Here is a 13,361-nt window from a genome sequence, read left to right as displayed (position 1 = left end):
TGGGTGCTTACTCTAAGAAATCGTGGTATTGCTGTCTCAGTGAAAGCATTTTTGTGTCCTTTTATCACTATTATTATGCCATTATTACACATGCATATACATTTTCTTTAGTTTTTGCCTTTGTGTAGACTGATTGGCTGTTTATTAGGTGGCAGATAGACTCCTAAGCTGGAATGAAAAAGTTACGAACAAGATGAAAAGTTGTAGAAAATGTTGCCCAGAGAAGTTGTGGGTGCCCCATCCCTGGAAGCATTCAAGGCCAGGTTGAATGAGGCTCTGAGCAACCTAGTGGAAGATCTAGTGGAAGGCTTCCCTGCCCATGGCAGGGGGTTTGGAATTAGATGATCTTTAAGGTACCTTCCAATCCAAATCAGTCTATGATTCTATGATTATTTCTTAAGGCAATAACCTTCGAACTCTGATATTGAAAGTGGGAAAAAATATAGCAATGGTGATCTGCCAAGCTCATAAACTCTGAGCTAAGAAAAGATTTAAAATGTGGTTGATAAGGACTCATTTAAGGCTGTTACAGTCTATGAGTTAACATGCTACTTTTTGAAGTGACCTATTATTAAGTGACATGAAAGATGATTGCAAGAGATTCTATGCCTTAACAATATAATTCTGGTTATCCCACTGAAGGATTGGAATTTCCTAGTTTAACTGGCAGTTCCATGCTAAAAATCCATCATTTTCACTGTTCTTCAGAAGCTGCGTGTAAATAATCATACTTCATCTGTACTATATATGTCACATCAATTTAGTTGGGTCATTTTTCATGTGTTTTTTAGAGGTTACCCTTGTTAACAACAATCTCACTAACACTTGAAAATCCACTTGTTACACAACATATAACAATTTATTTTAGATCTCATGTATGGATGTTTTAAATTGTTCTTTACATTTCTTAGACTAAATGAGTCATCAAAATATTTGCAAAAATGCATTACTGAGTTTTGTAGGTTAGACTGGAGGTAGATTGTGTGAGCAGTGCAGCAGCCTGTGAACATGTCAGCACCAGAGAAGGTTTTAGACAGTCCTACAGTGTACTCTACTTTGACCACATAGGATATTTCCTTTCATTTCAGAAATGTTTTCTTCTTTGATAGGTAAGCTATAACTGGAGGCCAGTCACAGAGAGAAACCACAACACAACATATGCTAAGAACAGAATAGAAATATTATGTTGTATCACTGAAGAAGTTGCATCTGCTTTGCAGTGAAAGACTGGGTATTCTGAGTAGCAATGTCTGGCCATTACAAGAATGTGTATTTGAACACCCAGAGACTATAAGGACAGGATGACTCAGCTTAGTATTAACTTCTGCTCTTCTCCCCTTGAATTGTTTTTCAGAATTACACAATAAAAGGGAGACAAGAGAAGTCTCAAAAAAAAAGTACAAGGTTGGAAAAGAGTTGGTTCACAGAAATATTAGCTGTATTGTGTCTGTGCAGGTTTCATGGTTTTTGGTTTTTTTTGAGAACAGCATAGGTTCAAGCTTTGCAACTCTGATAAGTCACAAAGGAGAATTTGGATATGTCATGAGTATTTTATTTTTCCTTCATTTCCTTTCACCCATCAGAATTGGTGGTTTTAAGTATAGCTGCAAAATGACAACTGTGAATTAATAAATCCTAACAAGTTACTGCCTGTAAGTTCCAGTACCTAACCCCACTGTGGGCAGAAGAGTAGGATCATTTTTTTTTGAGAATTCATCCAGCTTTACTCTTGAACTTTGCAGCATTTTCCAGAGAAAAGGCACTGAAAACTTCTCCATCTCTTTTTAGTTCATTTCTATCAGGTAAGTAGCGTTGAGTTTGGATGCAAATAATGAAGATTTGCAAACGGACACTAGCATTCTGGGTAGGAAGTATGTACCAGTTCTGCTCAACAATAGACAGAGAAAAGAAACTAGTTTCTCCTAAGATTTAGGCCAATGAGTTCACATAAAGTGTATTCCTTTAGTTTTAAGCTAAAGAGAATCAGAGCTGTTTTCTGACAAATTAAAAGAGGATTGAAGCATGCGGGGAGTCAATGAGAAAAGGAATGAGCACAGCAACACCATATGGCCTAAAAGCCCATCTACATCTTTTGCTCTAATGGAGGTTTTCTTACCACAACAGAAGCTACAAATATATTGGCTACAATCTGCTCCATATTCAGTAAAATGAAATATTTCTCTTAATCCGAGATGTCACTTTACACTCTTCTATTTCCAATGAGCAAAGGGAAGTGAAGGCTCTTGCACACAAAAGAGTCATCAGTTTAAAAAAAAAAAAAATGAATAAGAAAGCCAAAAGAATAGAAGAAAAGATAGAACACAAAAAAACCCAACAGTGCACACTTACACATATCCATAATAGATAAGTACATACATCTATTGTGAATCAAATTGAAGCTAGGGTAAACTACAAGCATACTAAAAAGCTGTAAAAAAAAAAAAAAACCCACCTTAGTAAACAGCTACACCTTGAGAGGAGCCTATTTGAATGATGTAACATTTAGTCATCGCCAACATTTTGATTTATGATCTCAATGAAAGAGTAAACAACATCTTAATGACAATCACAAATTATGTTAGAGGGACTTACTAGTATCCATTGGAAACCTAATGCTGCAGAATGATTAGAAACATGCAGTGAAAGAGATTTAGCTCAGGAAAAAAAAAATTTTGAGTGTCCTGGGGAAATTAGTTTAAAAGTACTCATAGGAAGAGGAAGTGGTAGTTTTGAAGGCACGTAACAGTAATACGTTGAAGGAAATAGGTATGTACTGGAACTAGTTATGAGTCTATAAAGGCTTATCACACAGAGAAAGATAATTGAAGATTTGGGCAACTTAAGCAAAACCAGATCATCATTTTATTTTGTAGAAAGGAAAAATATTTTTCTCTATTTGCCATGTGTATTGTAAACTAAGATTTAAATAAGTTTCCTTCACAGATCCCGGTTCATTTTCTCAAAGATTGTTTTGTCATTCTCAGTGGAGTTGTTCCCTTTCTGAATTGGAGTTCGTCCTGCACTAATTTTTCATTTTAGCCTAAAATCTTTACATCAGATGTCATCACCTCCTATCCGATTACTATGAATACCTCTTCCTTGATAGTCCCAAGTTTAAACTTTCCTTCAATGTGTAAGAAAATTGAGACTTCATTTCTTAAGCCTGTCAACCTTCCCAGTTTCTTCTGCATTTTTATCACCTTAAAGTCACTAATCTCCTTGCCTCCAAAACCTTTCTCAACTCTGCTTTGTTAATCTGCTCTTGTGTCTTTAACACCTGGTTCACACTACAAAAGCCAAGATGAGTATTACTGGCCAAGGTCACTGGTCACAGTTATTCCTAAGCACATAACAATTCTTTCCCGACCTATCATAAGGCTCTTTTTGCCCAACTGTTTAATTTTCACTCCACTCATGAAATTGAAAAGGAGTTAATGTGTTAAGAAGTGAAGCTAGGAGTTATTTACCAGCTTATATTACATGACTTTAGAACATAAATTGTGTATTTAATAGTCTTTCAGTCTGAAGCTTCTTTTATATGACACATATTTTTAGTTTATAATATCTTTGAAGCGATAACTTTCCCATTTGACTTTTTAGCTTATGATTCACTATGCATAATGTAAAAAAAAAAACCAAAAACCAAAAACTGAGAAAAATGTAACAATAATAAAATATGAAAGGAAAATCAAAGGAATGTATTCTGTGGGATTGTAAGTACAGTAAGAAGTGAAAACTGGATGTATACACTTGGAGCACTTATTTCCAGTATGGATAACAATAGTTACAGTCTGCAGTTGGAATGGAACCTTGGCTAGCACTTTTAATATCTTCTCCTGTGATAAAATGCCAGACTTCAAGGCTACTTCTACAGCGTGTGTGAGTAATAACTGATAAAGAAACATGATGACAGCCCACAACCCCTGGAGGGGTTTAACTGCTTGGTGAGAGAAGAAATATTTACATTAGTTCAGGGTGCATCACCCTTGAGTAATGGAATGAGATTAAGAAAGGCAAAACTCAAGCTGAATTTCACGTAAAAGCTTCCTGACAGTGAGATCTATTAGGTCATGGAATACCTCCCCTCAGGATATTTAAAAGGAGACTAAACTATATGCCTACTGGGACAGTGCATTGGTAAATATACAGGAAAAAACAATTCCACCTTGGTAGAATGTAGGAGTAGATGTCCTGATTAATTTTTATGTTGTATGAGTCTGTGAGTTTGAATAAAAATGACAAAAGGAATACACTTTCTTAAATTTCAAGTGGACCAGTAGTAGGAAAAGCTAATTGTGGCATAGCTTTGGTAATTTTATAGCTCATTGCTCTGCATGAAGATTGTCAATTTATACTAAACATGAAATTAAGTGACTCAGCAGTAACCAGCCTACTCCCCTCCAATCTGGAATGCCTTTTTTCATCACCCAAGCAGAAAGCAACCCCTTAGACCCAAATATTTCTTCCTTCTTACCCCTCTCTCCCCCTTATCATATTTCCAAAGTACAGACTCTGGAATGGAATTTAACATATATTTTGCTGATCATAATTAATGAAGTAGAGAAAACAGGAATAAGCTGGAAGGCCTTCTGTAGCTACAAATAGGTGGACATTTTTATAGGTTCGTTTTTCTGCTTATAACTACTTTGAAGCCTGCGTGGATATGACATGTAAATGACAGAATGGTGTACTGACTATGTCTGAGATGCAAGAAACTGTATAAATTTAAATTACTATCATCTGGCTGACCAGCTTGCATTTCAAGGCTTGACTCTTGAACTGAATAGGAATTGTTCTTAAAGTTGCAGAATGAACAAAGTAAATGACTTCACAAGTACAAAAGAATAGAGTCAAGAATAAGAAAACAGTTCTGGCACCCTCAGCATTTTAAAGCAGGCTGGTGTTGTCCAGACTTCTTTGCATAAGCTAGTTACTGTAAAGAATTTTTTAATATAATTGAAAAAATACTAAAATTGTATTTCAAATATTGTAAATAACCTTGATTAACGATTCATTTTACATTTACTCTTTTATTGATAGGAAAAACTGAAAAAGCATGCAGAAGGAGCTCATTCAAACCTGCAACTGCAAATTAAAGTATGCTGTGGTGTCGCTGTATCATATTTTATTTCTCGGCCTGTTAAGTTGTAAAATTGTAAAGCACTGCTGAAGTAATTTAATCCAATAAAGTGAAAGTTATATTGATGAAAATCCCTTTCATTTTTATTGGCCCATAAACATTAGAGTGTAAATGCATAAACTGCTTCTCAGAAATTGTGGATACATTGGTGTCATATTTCTAAATATTAAAAAAGAAAATACGGATCACGTATTAGTAGGTGAACTTAAAGTCACTTGACCACATTTTTAGGTTATAAAATCAGATTCTATTAATACTTCCTATATCATAATCTATCCTTTCCTTCTCTTCTTTTATTTGAAACAAATATTAATATTGTCTCTTAGGATCTCCTATCTTATCATGGGTATGAAAGGAAGTCTAGGGAAGAGTCAGGAAAACGAAAGCAGATATTACGAAAATATCTTCTTCTTCTCTCCCCCAAAATAGAAAGGTGACTTACATATCTCTTCTGTTCCCACAGTATTTTTAGTTCTTGTATCGATATTTTTCTGTATTATAATAAAGCAATTGCATACATGCTTAAGAGATGTATACAGCTGAGTTAGGGTATTGTGGCTTATTTTCTTAGTCTTTTTGAAACATGTTTTACATCTTTTCCATCTTGCTTCTTCTACAGACTGTGTTTTCAGGAAATTTACTTTTGGTCTTTGGTTTGTTTCCACGGTCTTTCTCATCCCCTGAAACCGTAGCTGTGTTACTGTGGATTAAAAAGTTTTAATGGTGTTAATGTGCTCACAGCTCTCCTTTACTTGGTCAATCCCAACCTACTTTCCTCTGTCCCTTTTGCCCTTTCGCCAGTGATCTCAGTCATTGCCACATATTCAGCTGTGCAGTTTTGGTTATATTCTTCTCTTTACCTTCAGTCCTTTGTTTTGTTTTGTATTGTGGTTTTGTTTTTTTTTTTGACTATATTGTGTCATTCTTTTTTGAAGTATAAAATACTAAAAAAAGTAAAACTTCAGTAACAAACTCAAAAAACCCTAAATATCCTTGGAGCAGAAACTGGATCCTAGAGCTCTTGCCTCCCTTTAAGGTTTCAGAAGCCATAGGCAGTCCCTTGTTTTTGAATCCATTAGTTTCGGTTTTGTAGTGCAGAATGACTGCAAACTATTTTCCCTTCCTTCATTTTATCTGTTAGATGGTACTTTTTCTCAGGCTGTGAGTTGAGTGCCTCAAGAGTTAGGTTTCCTACCGCACCTTCCTGTACGTTTCCAACCATGTAGATGAGCTTTCTTGCATAAATATATATAGAAGCAATAAACAGAAGTACCTGTGGAATACAGTCTTTTAGAAGTTCTGTTTCAAGATGACAATGATGTCACTTAGAAGAGGACTCAAGAGTTTGGAATCTTGAGGGACCTGACATGCTGCTGTAGTTCGAGCATACTGCCGACAAAACAAAGTGTTTTTCTAGGTCTCCTTGACCTAGACTTAAATGCCCAAGTATCGTCTTTCGAGAAATTCATACCTGTGCCCAGACATATATATATAGAAAGTAACTCCAATAAACCTTAAAAAATGTATTATACTCAGACATTAAAGTTGGAAAGAAACATCACACAAGGTGATATAGTAGATATAGCCCTGTGCCTAGTGTATTCTCAGTAGAAATATGGAGTTAATTTTCTGAAGGACTTAAAAACTCCCATTGACTGGATAGACTGTCAAGGAATACTAATCAGCCTACTGGAAGCAGCTCCTTACAGAGACTAGCAAAACTTGGGCTGGCCACCTAAAGCAGGCAGTATGAATCTCATCTCAAATTCTAAAACCTAGATGAAAAATGATCTTTCGAAAATTCTACTGTCAATGATTGAATTTGAGAAAATACCAGTAACCTGTTTTGCTATTTTTTCAGGACTTAAGGGTATAATCAAGATTTTTAGATCAATTAAAATATTGAACAATGAAAACAGGGAGTCAACATTCCAGTAGTATTCTAGAAACGTTTTTACATTTGTTATTCTGTCCTTTAAAAAACTGCTTCGGGTTCATATTTTAAAGTCAAGTAAGAGTCCCTCAGTGTTAAATCCACAACAGGGAGAGAATGCTTTGGGATTAAGACACTAATCAGTCATCTCAAGTGTCTCGGTTTGAAACAAAAAAAACAGAGGTCTGCTAAGGAAGGCGGGAGCCTCCCTCGAAATGGAAACTGTAAACCCCCTCCCTCCGAATTACTAAAATTTTGAAATTAAAGGGCTCTCAGGCAAAGATATGGGAGTAGAAATAACAGTTCTTTACTGGGAAGATTAAAGAGAAGGGAAAACAACAACAACAACAACCCAAATGCAATAGTACACAAAAAAGAAAAAAAAAAACCAAAAACCCGCTGACAGAGTCAGAATACGACCTGACACCCTGCTGGTCAAGGGTGCTGGCAGCAGTCTGATCAAACGGTGGCTGCGGTCCTCCTGCAATGGCAGACGTGGCTCCACAGAAGCAGCGATCCTGCCGAAGGGCGCGGGCCCCTCCGAAGGGCCGGCGGTGCTGCAGATGGCCCGGTCTTCCTCGAGTGGCTGCTCTGTCCCAAGTAGTCCAGCAGCAGCCCGAAGCGCCCGTCTGTCTCCCCCGGTGACTGCCCGAGCCCGACCGCCGCCGCCGCCCCTTTCCCGCGCGCCCCCGGGTGCAGTCCCCAGGCCCGCCCTCTCCTCCCCCGCTGGAGCATCTCACATGGGGCCGATGTTGTTCTGGGAGTCTGGCCGCAGATCCTTGATTGCCCATCAAACAGAGATGGCTCCTGGAGGGAGTGATCCACAGTCATGGGCAAGGCATTGATGGCCCATTAACAGAAGACAGTCTGGGAGCAGGAGGCAAGGGAAACATTGCCCCACCTGGTTTCAGCAGCTCATGAAGATGGTGATAGAATACATACTTTTGGGCACATCTTACATCATAACCTAGGACATCAAGTAACATTTCTTCCAAATTGTTAAAGCTTAAATATAACACATTTTCAGAGAATTTATTGAAGCTTGATTTTGTCCTTTTACCCCTCAAATTAGAACATATGGTCACTGAATTCCTAAACATACGGTGTAGAGACCTGAAAGCTTAAAATGAGCTTACTACCAATGAGTCTTTCAAAGTAAGAATAGCTGTGCATCATCATTTGTTCAATACTTGGGGCTATAATCAAGCTTTTCAGATCAATTAAAACACCAAACAATGCAAGCAGGGAGTCAACATTCAAGCAGCATTCCTACAATGTATTTGCATTTGTTATCCTCCCCTGTCTAAAATGACTCAGCGGTTCATGATTTAAAGCCAGACAGACAATTTGCAGTAGAGTTCGTGCCTGCATACATATATTTGCAAAACTCTATCCTCCTTAGATTTGTTTTTCATACTCTATTCCTCAAACCTCCCAGGTTTACCTTTTCAATAAATCTCCAAAGAATTTGCCCTCTCTTCTCCTTTCTATATGTACTCTACCACATTTATTGATGATGGTATGCTGATATATAGTCTAGAGAGCTGGATTTATACGATTTGATTATGGTCTGCATACTAATACACCTATGGAGCATTTTATTACTTCTCTACGAAAGACACTATTTATTAAATAAATAAATATACAGAAAGTTAGATGGAAAATGAAATGTTACATTTCAGTACTAAAATAAAGCAAAAATCTGATCCTTGTTTGTTCTCTTCACTTACATCATACGCAATCACTATTCTTCCCTACTAATCTCTGCTTTGACTTCAAGTTTCCTCAGGGTTTAAACACCTGGACACTTTAGTCTTCATTATTATGAACCTGATAAACACTTCTATTTTCCTATCAGAATACTGATGTTAATCATATTGGAGAGGAAAATTCTGGCAAAGCTTGGAAGTTTGATTATTCCCTCTCTTTGATACAGAATCAAGAAATAATCTTAAGGATTATTCACAGCTTTTAAATGACACTATCAAGTGACAGATACATTCATTTTGATATTTTGGCAAAATTGGAGATTAGATTTAGACATTTCAAAAAGCATTAAGACTACAATCTCAAATGTAAACTGCAGCTCATGTTTGATATAAATCTGTTAGCAGTGTTGGTTTTCTTAAGTCTTTCCATTTCCTGAAAATAACATCACTGTCTCTTCCCTATTGGAAGCATCAGCCTATTTTTGCCCTCCATTGTTTCTTCAAGGCTTCAGACTCTTTAAGGCTGTTAGAATATGTAGTTCGGTCTTGTAGAGCAAGATTATTGTGTTCAAAGGCTGAAGTGTTATACAAAGTTCCAACATGCAAACACTCAGTCAGTGGTATGGTAGATTTACTGTCAAGACCTCAGCACTTTTAATCAAAAACAAACCAGAGAATTGTTTTGCTTGGGAGACATAATTGTTTTTCTGGAAAAAAAATACTACTTCTTATTAGGCAATGTCTTGCAGCATATGTTCAACCATCCTGCATATTGAGAAAGGATGAAATAATAAAACCATGGTTCATCATGATCTTCATGGCTTTGTAACCGGCAAGTATGCTGTACTTGTGCTTTCTTCCCTGGATTGGAATTGAAATTGGAAAAGAGGTTAACAAAGGGGAAAAAGGTGGAGAGAGAGAATAGGAATTATACCTGCCTAGTTGTCAACTGTGTCAAATCTGATAAGATTTCGTTTCCTGAATAGCGTGTTGCTGAATAAAGACATAAATTTAACAACATTTGATGATTCAACATACTGCATTTTATGTCTACAGACAGAAAATGGACTTTTTTCTGCCTTTAAAACTTCTTCCATGACTGAATAACTCTGAATATCTGAATTTGGGCACCTCTCTGGACTTGAGGAGTACCATACACCACACAAATTACACTTTTTCTCTTTAAAATAAAAAGAGGGCTACTTGCTAATGACAAAGCAGAGGGAGGGAGCTGCAGCAGACATTTGGAGATGAAATTCCAGAGAGCAGCTGCATGGGGATAGGAAAATTCATAGAAGTCTGGATGTATACATATTATAAAACAGAGAAGTGGTCAGGGATTGATAAGGCCAGTATTAATTTTCCAGAAAGAGGGAGAAAACAAGATCACTTCCTACTCCAATCTAAAAGTATGGAAGGAGGAGTACTAACTTTGCAAAGCTGGATAGGACTGTTTTAGGTAGAGAACTATTATTTTAAATCTGGGCTAGATAAAAGTGGAAAACAGACAATCCAATAGATAACTGCAGATAAAATTATCTGAAACGTACACTTAGGACAGTTTGCATGCAATTTTATGAGTGGATAGCAGACTGATTTCGTATGTTTAGATTATTTTTTTTTTGCACGATACAACTATTGTCTCTTGGATGTGCCTAGCAGTAAGAGTAAGAATATGTAAAGATTGGTACAGGACAAAATTATTTTGTTTTTCCAAAAGACGAAAATAAAATGTTTGGGAAAGTTCCTGGATAGATAGAAGAGACCGAGGATATTGATTTGTCAGTGAAACAGGGAAGGACATGGAATTACTCTAGCAGCAAGTATAAATCAAGACTTGGAGAAATTAACTTTTGGATCACTTTCAAGTTCACACAACTTTGATATTTTTAATGATGCTGACACTTATGAAAGCTGTCAGTTATATTGTGCTTATGAGATGTATACTTCTCCATTAAAAATGAAAGTGATGTTATCAGATCAATTCACAGGCTATCAAAACTTCAGGTGTAATTTTTTTCGTTCAATGCTATAACTTTAAAAGCCCCTGTAACCTCCAGACCTCCTATGTTGTTATCTACCAGTTTCCAGTTTCTTAAAATCTCAAAACCCTAGATGTTTTTCATCAAATGGTTTGGGTTAGATGGGACCTTCAAAGGTCATATAGTCCAACCATCTGTCCATGGCCAGGGACATAGAATCATAAAATCATGGAATGGTTAGGGTTGGAAGGGACCTCAAAGATCATCTGCGGCGGCTAAGTGCACGGACTCCGCAGATGTGATAGCAGAGTGACCTTTATTATTGTTATACAGACAGCTTTTATAGATTATTACTCTAGCCACGATGTGTCCACGCGCTCCTCACCCAGCTGTGATTGGTTACAAAAAATAGCGCACGCACATATTTTAACTTTACTATTGTCTATGTCTAAAAAGGAGCTATTTTTCACCTGCTAAACTAAACATCATTTTCTCACACACTCTACATCATCTTCCCATACTCCCCATGTCAGCTTCTCACACTCCTGTGCTAGCTTCTCACACTCCCTGCACCAGCTGTTCACACTCCCTTTTCTTTCTCATCCTCTTTATCGGTGTCTTCCAGCTTCTTCAATAACACAGGCTTAAATCATCAAGGCTGGGCCCCAACGGTAACTGTGTGTATGATTCCACAATTCCCCTTTTTTGTTTTTCTATGACCATTACTTGATAAACCGTACTTTGTACCATCCGTTGGAAGCATGACAATAGGCAGGGGATGAATTAGCAACATAATTCCTGCCCTTACTATGATACCAACTGTGGAGAAACCTTTTGGCTGCTGCAGCATCCTGTGAAAGTTCTTTCCCTATGCAGGCTAACTAAGAAACACCTGTAGCTCGTTACACTGGGAAAGTTACCTTGAAACAGGTGCTGTAGCATTCAGCCAATCACTCTGGGAGATGGATGGTCAAGTGACCAATAGCCTTGACCCATCTAGCAAATCATGTGACTCCTGACTATTTAAGGCAGGGCGTTTACTCCTAAGGGTGAGGCATTTCCTCCTGAGCCTTGGAGGAGTGTGGGCCTTCCTTAGGGTAGAGCCTAAAGCCTTAGCATTAGAACATTGGTCTGCTTGGAGCCGCCTGAAGACTTCCAGCTGCGACAACTGGTGACCCCGATGTGATCCAGCCACAACTAAGATCTGAAGGTACGTGCTTCCGTACACGGGGCTCCAAGGGACAAACTGCAAATTAGAATGATGGGACAAAGCTCCACAAAAGAAAGCATGATGTTTTCCATTCTCAAACCTGCAATGACAGTCGCAGGGGCTAAAATAAGTGATGAAGCTCTCTGTGAGCTGTTAGATTGGGCGGCAGAGCATGAATGCCTGACCGACCTCAACACCCCCTTTAGCTCAGAAGCATGGAAGCAGCTAGGGGATAAGCTAATCTATGAAACAGTATTTGGACGAAAGAACCTGACTGGTCTGCTACGTATTTGGGGAACTGTATATGATGTAATGCAGGCATGGACGGTAGAAAGGAAGGAAAAAGTATTGCCAGACTCTGATGAATCCACAAGTGAAGTTTCTGAAGGGGACGATGAATTATCTGAAAGGGGACTGACCACGGGTAGTGCACCAGTTGTGCCCTCGCTGTCCTCAGATATGGAGAAAGTTGTGGGGACTGCACAGAAGCTTTACCCCTCCCTGCGAGATTATGTCCAACCCAAGTGTCCTCCTTGTGATTTTTTTGCGGGAATACTCCTCCGGACAAGACAAAGCATCGGAGCGTCCCCCACCCTTCGCCCCAACAGCCTCCCCTTCTTCTGCATCTCAACCGGCTACTTCAGCCACTACAGCAGAACATGTTCTTCCTACTGCTCCGCCATTGGCCCCTCAACCAGACCAGGCACCACAAGGACAGTTCCCGGGCATGGCACCCTGGTTTACCGCAACTTCATGTCCTGCAGCATCACCCATAGCGCCCGGCTATCTGCCACGGGCACAAATGGAGCAACCCCGAACAACACATTTCATAATACAGCAGGTTATGGCAGGCTTGCAAGGAATGTCGCAACAACTAACGGCATTGATGGAAATGTTGCGGCAGGTTACTGCTGCCGAATCTGTACCGGGACAACCTGGGCTGGCCGTGCCAACCAGCCCAGCAACGACCCCGGAAGTGGCGCCAAGCATGCCACTGACAACAGCAGTGGCACCTTCACAGACAGTGGTGCCGACACAAGTTTCTGCAACCCAGACTGCATCTCCATGGACTGTTCCACAACCGGCCACAGCCTCCGCCTTTACACGACCCGTTGGCCCAGCGTCTGCATCCTGTCAGAAGCCATTGGACACACCCCTGCCTGATAATGTTTCATCACTGCAGGAAGCCGTGGTGACAGTCAGACAACAACAAACATGGCCAGCCCACAACCGTCCCTGGACGCTTCCCGAATGCAAGGTGACTGTGCGTCCAAAAAATTCAAAACGGTTCTGGGAAGAAGTCAAGAGGCGGGCTCTGGAGGCTGGCGACTGGGATCTAATAGAAAATGTTGGGTTGCCTGAAAAGGGGTCTGAGCAGATTGTTCAG

Source organism: Tauraco erythrolophus, chromosome Z (assembly GCF_009769465.1).
Source record: "Tauraco erythrolophus isolate bTauEry1 chromosome Z, bTauEry1.pri, whole genome shotgun sequence".
Lineage (NCBI taxonomy): Eukaryota > Metazoa > Chordata > Aves > Musophagiformes > Musophagidae > Tauraco > Tauraco erythrolophus.
Note: the sequence above shows the minus strand (reverse complement) of the source record.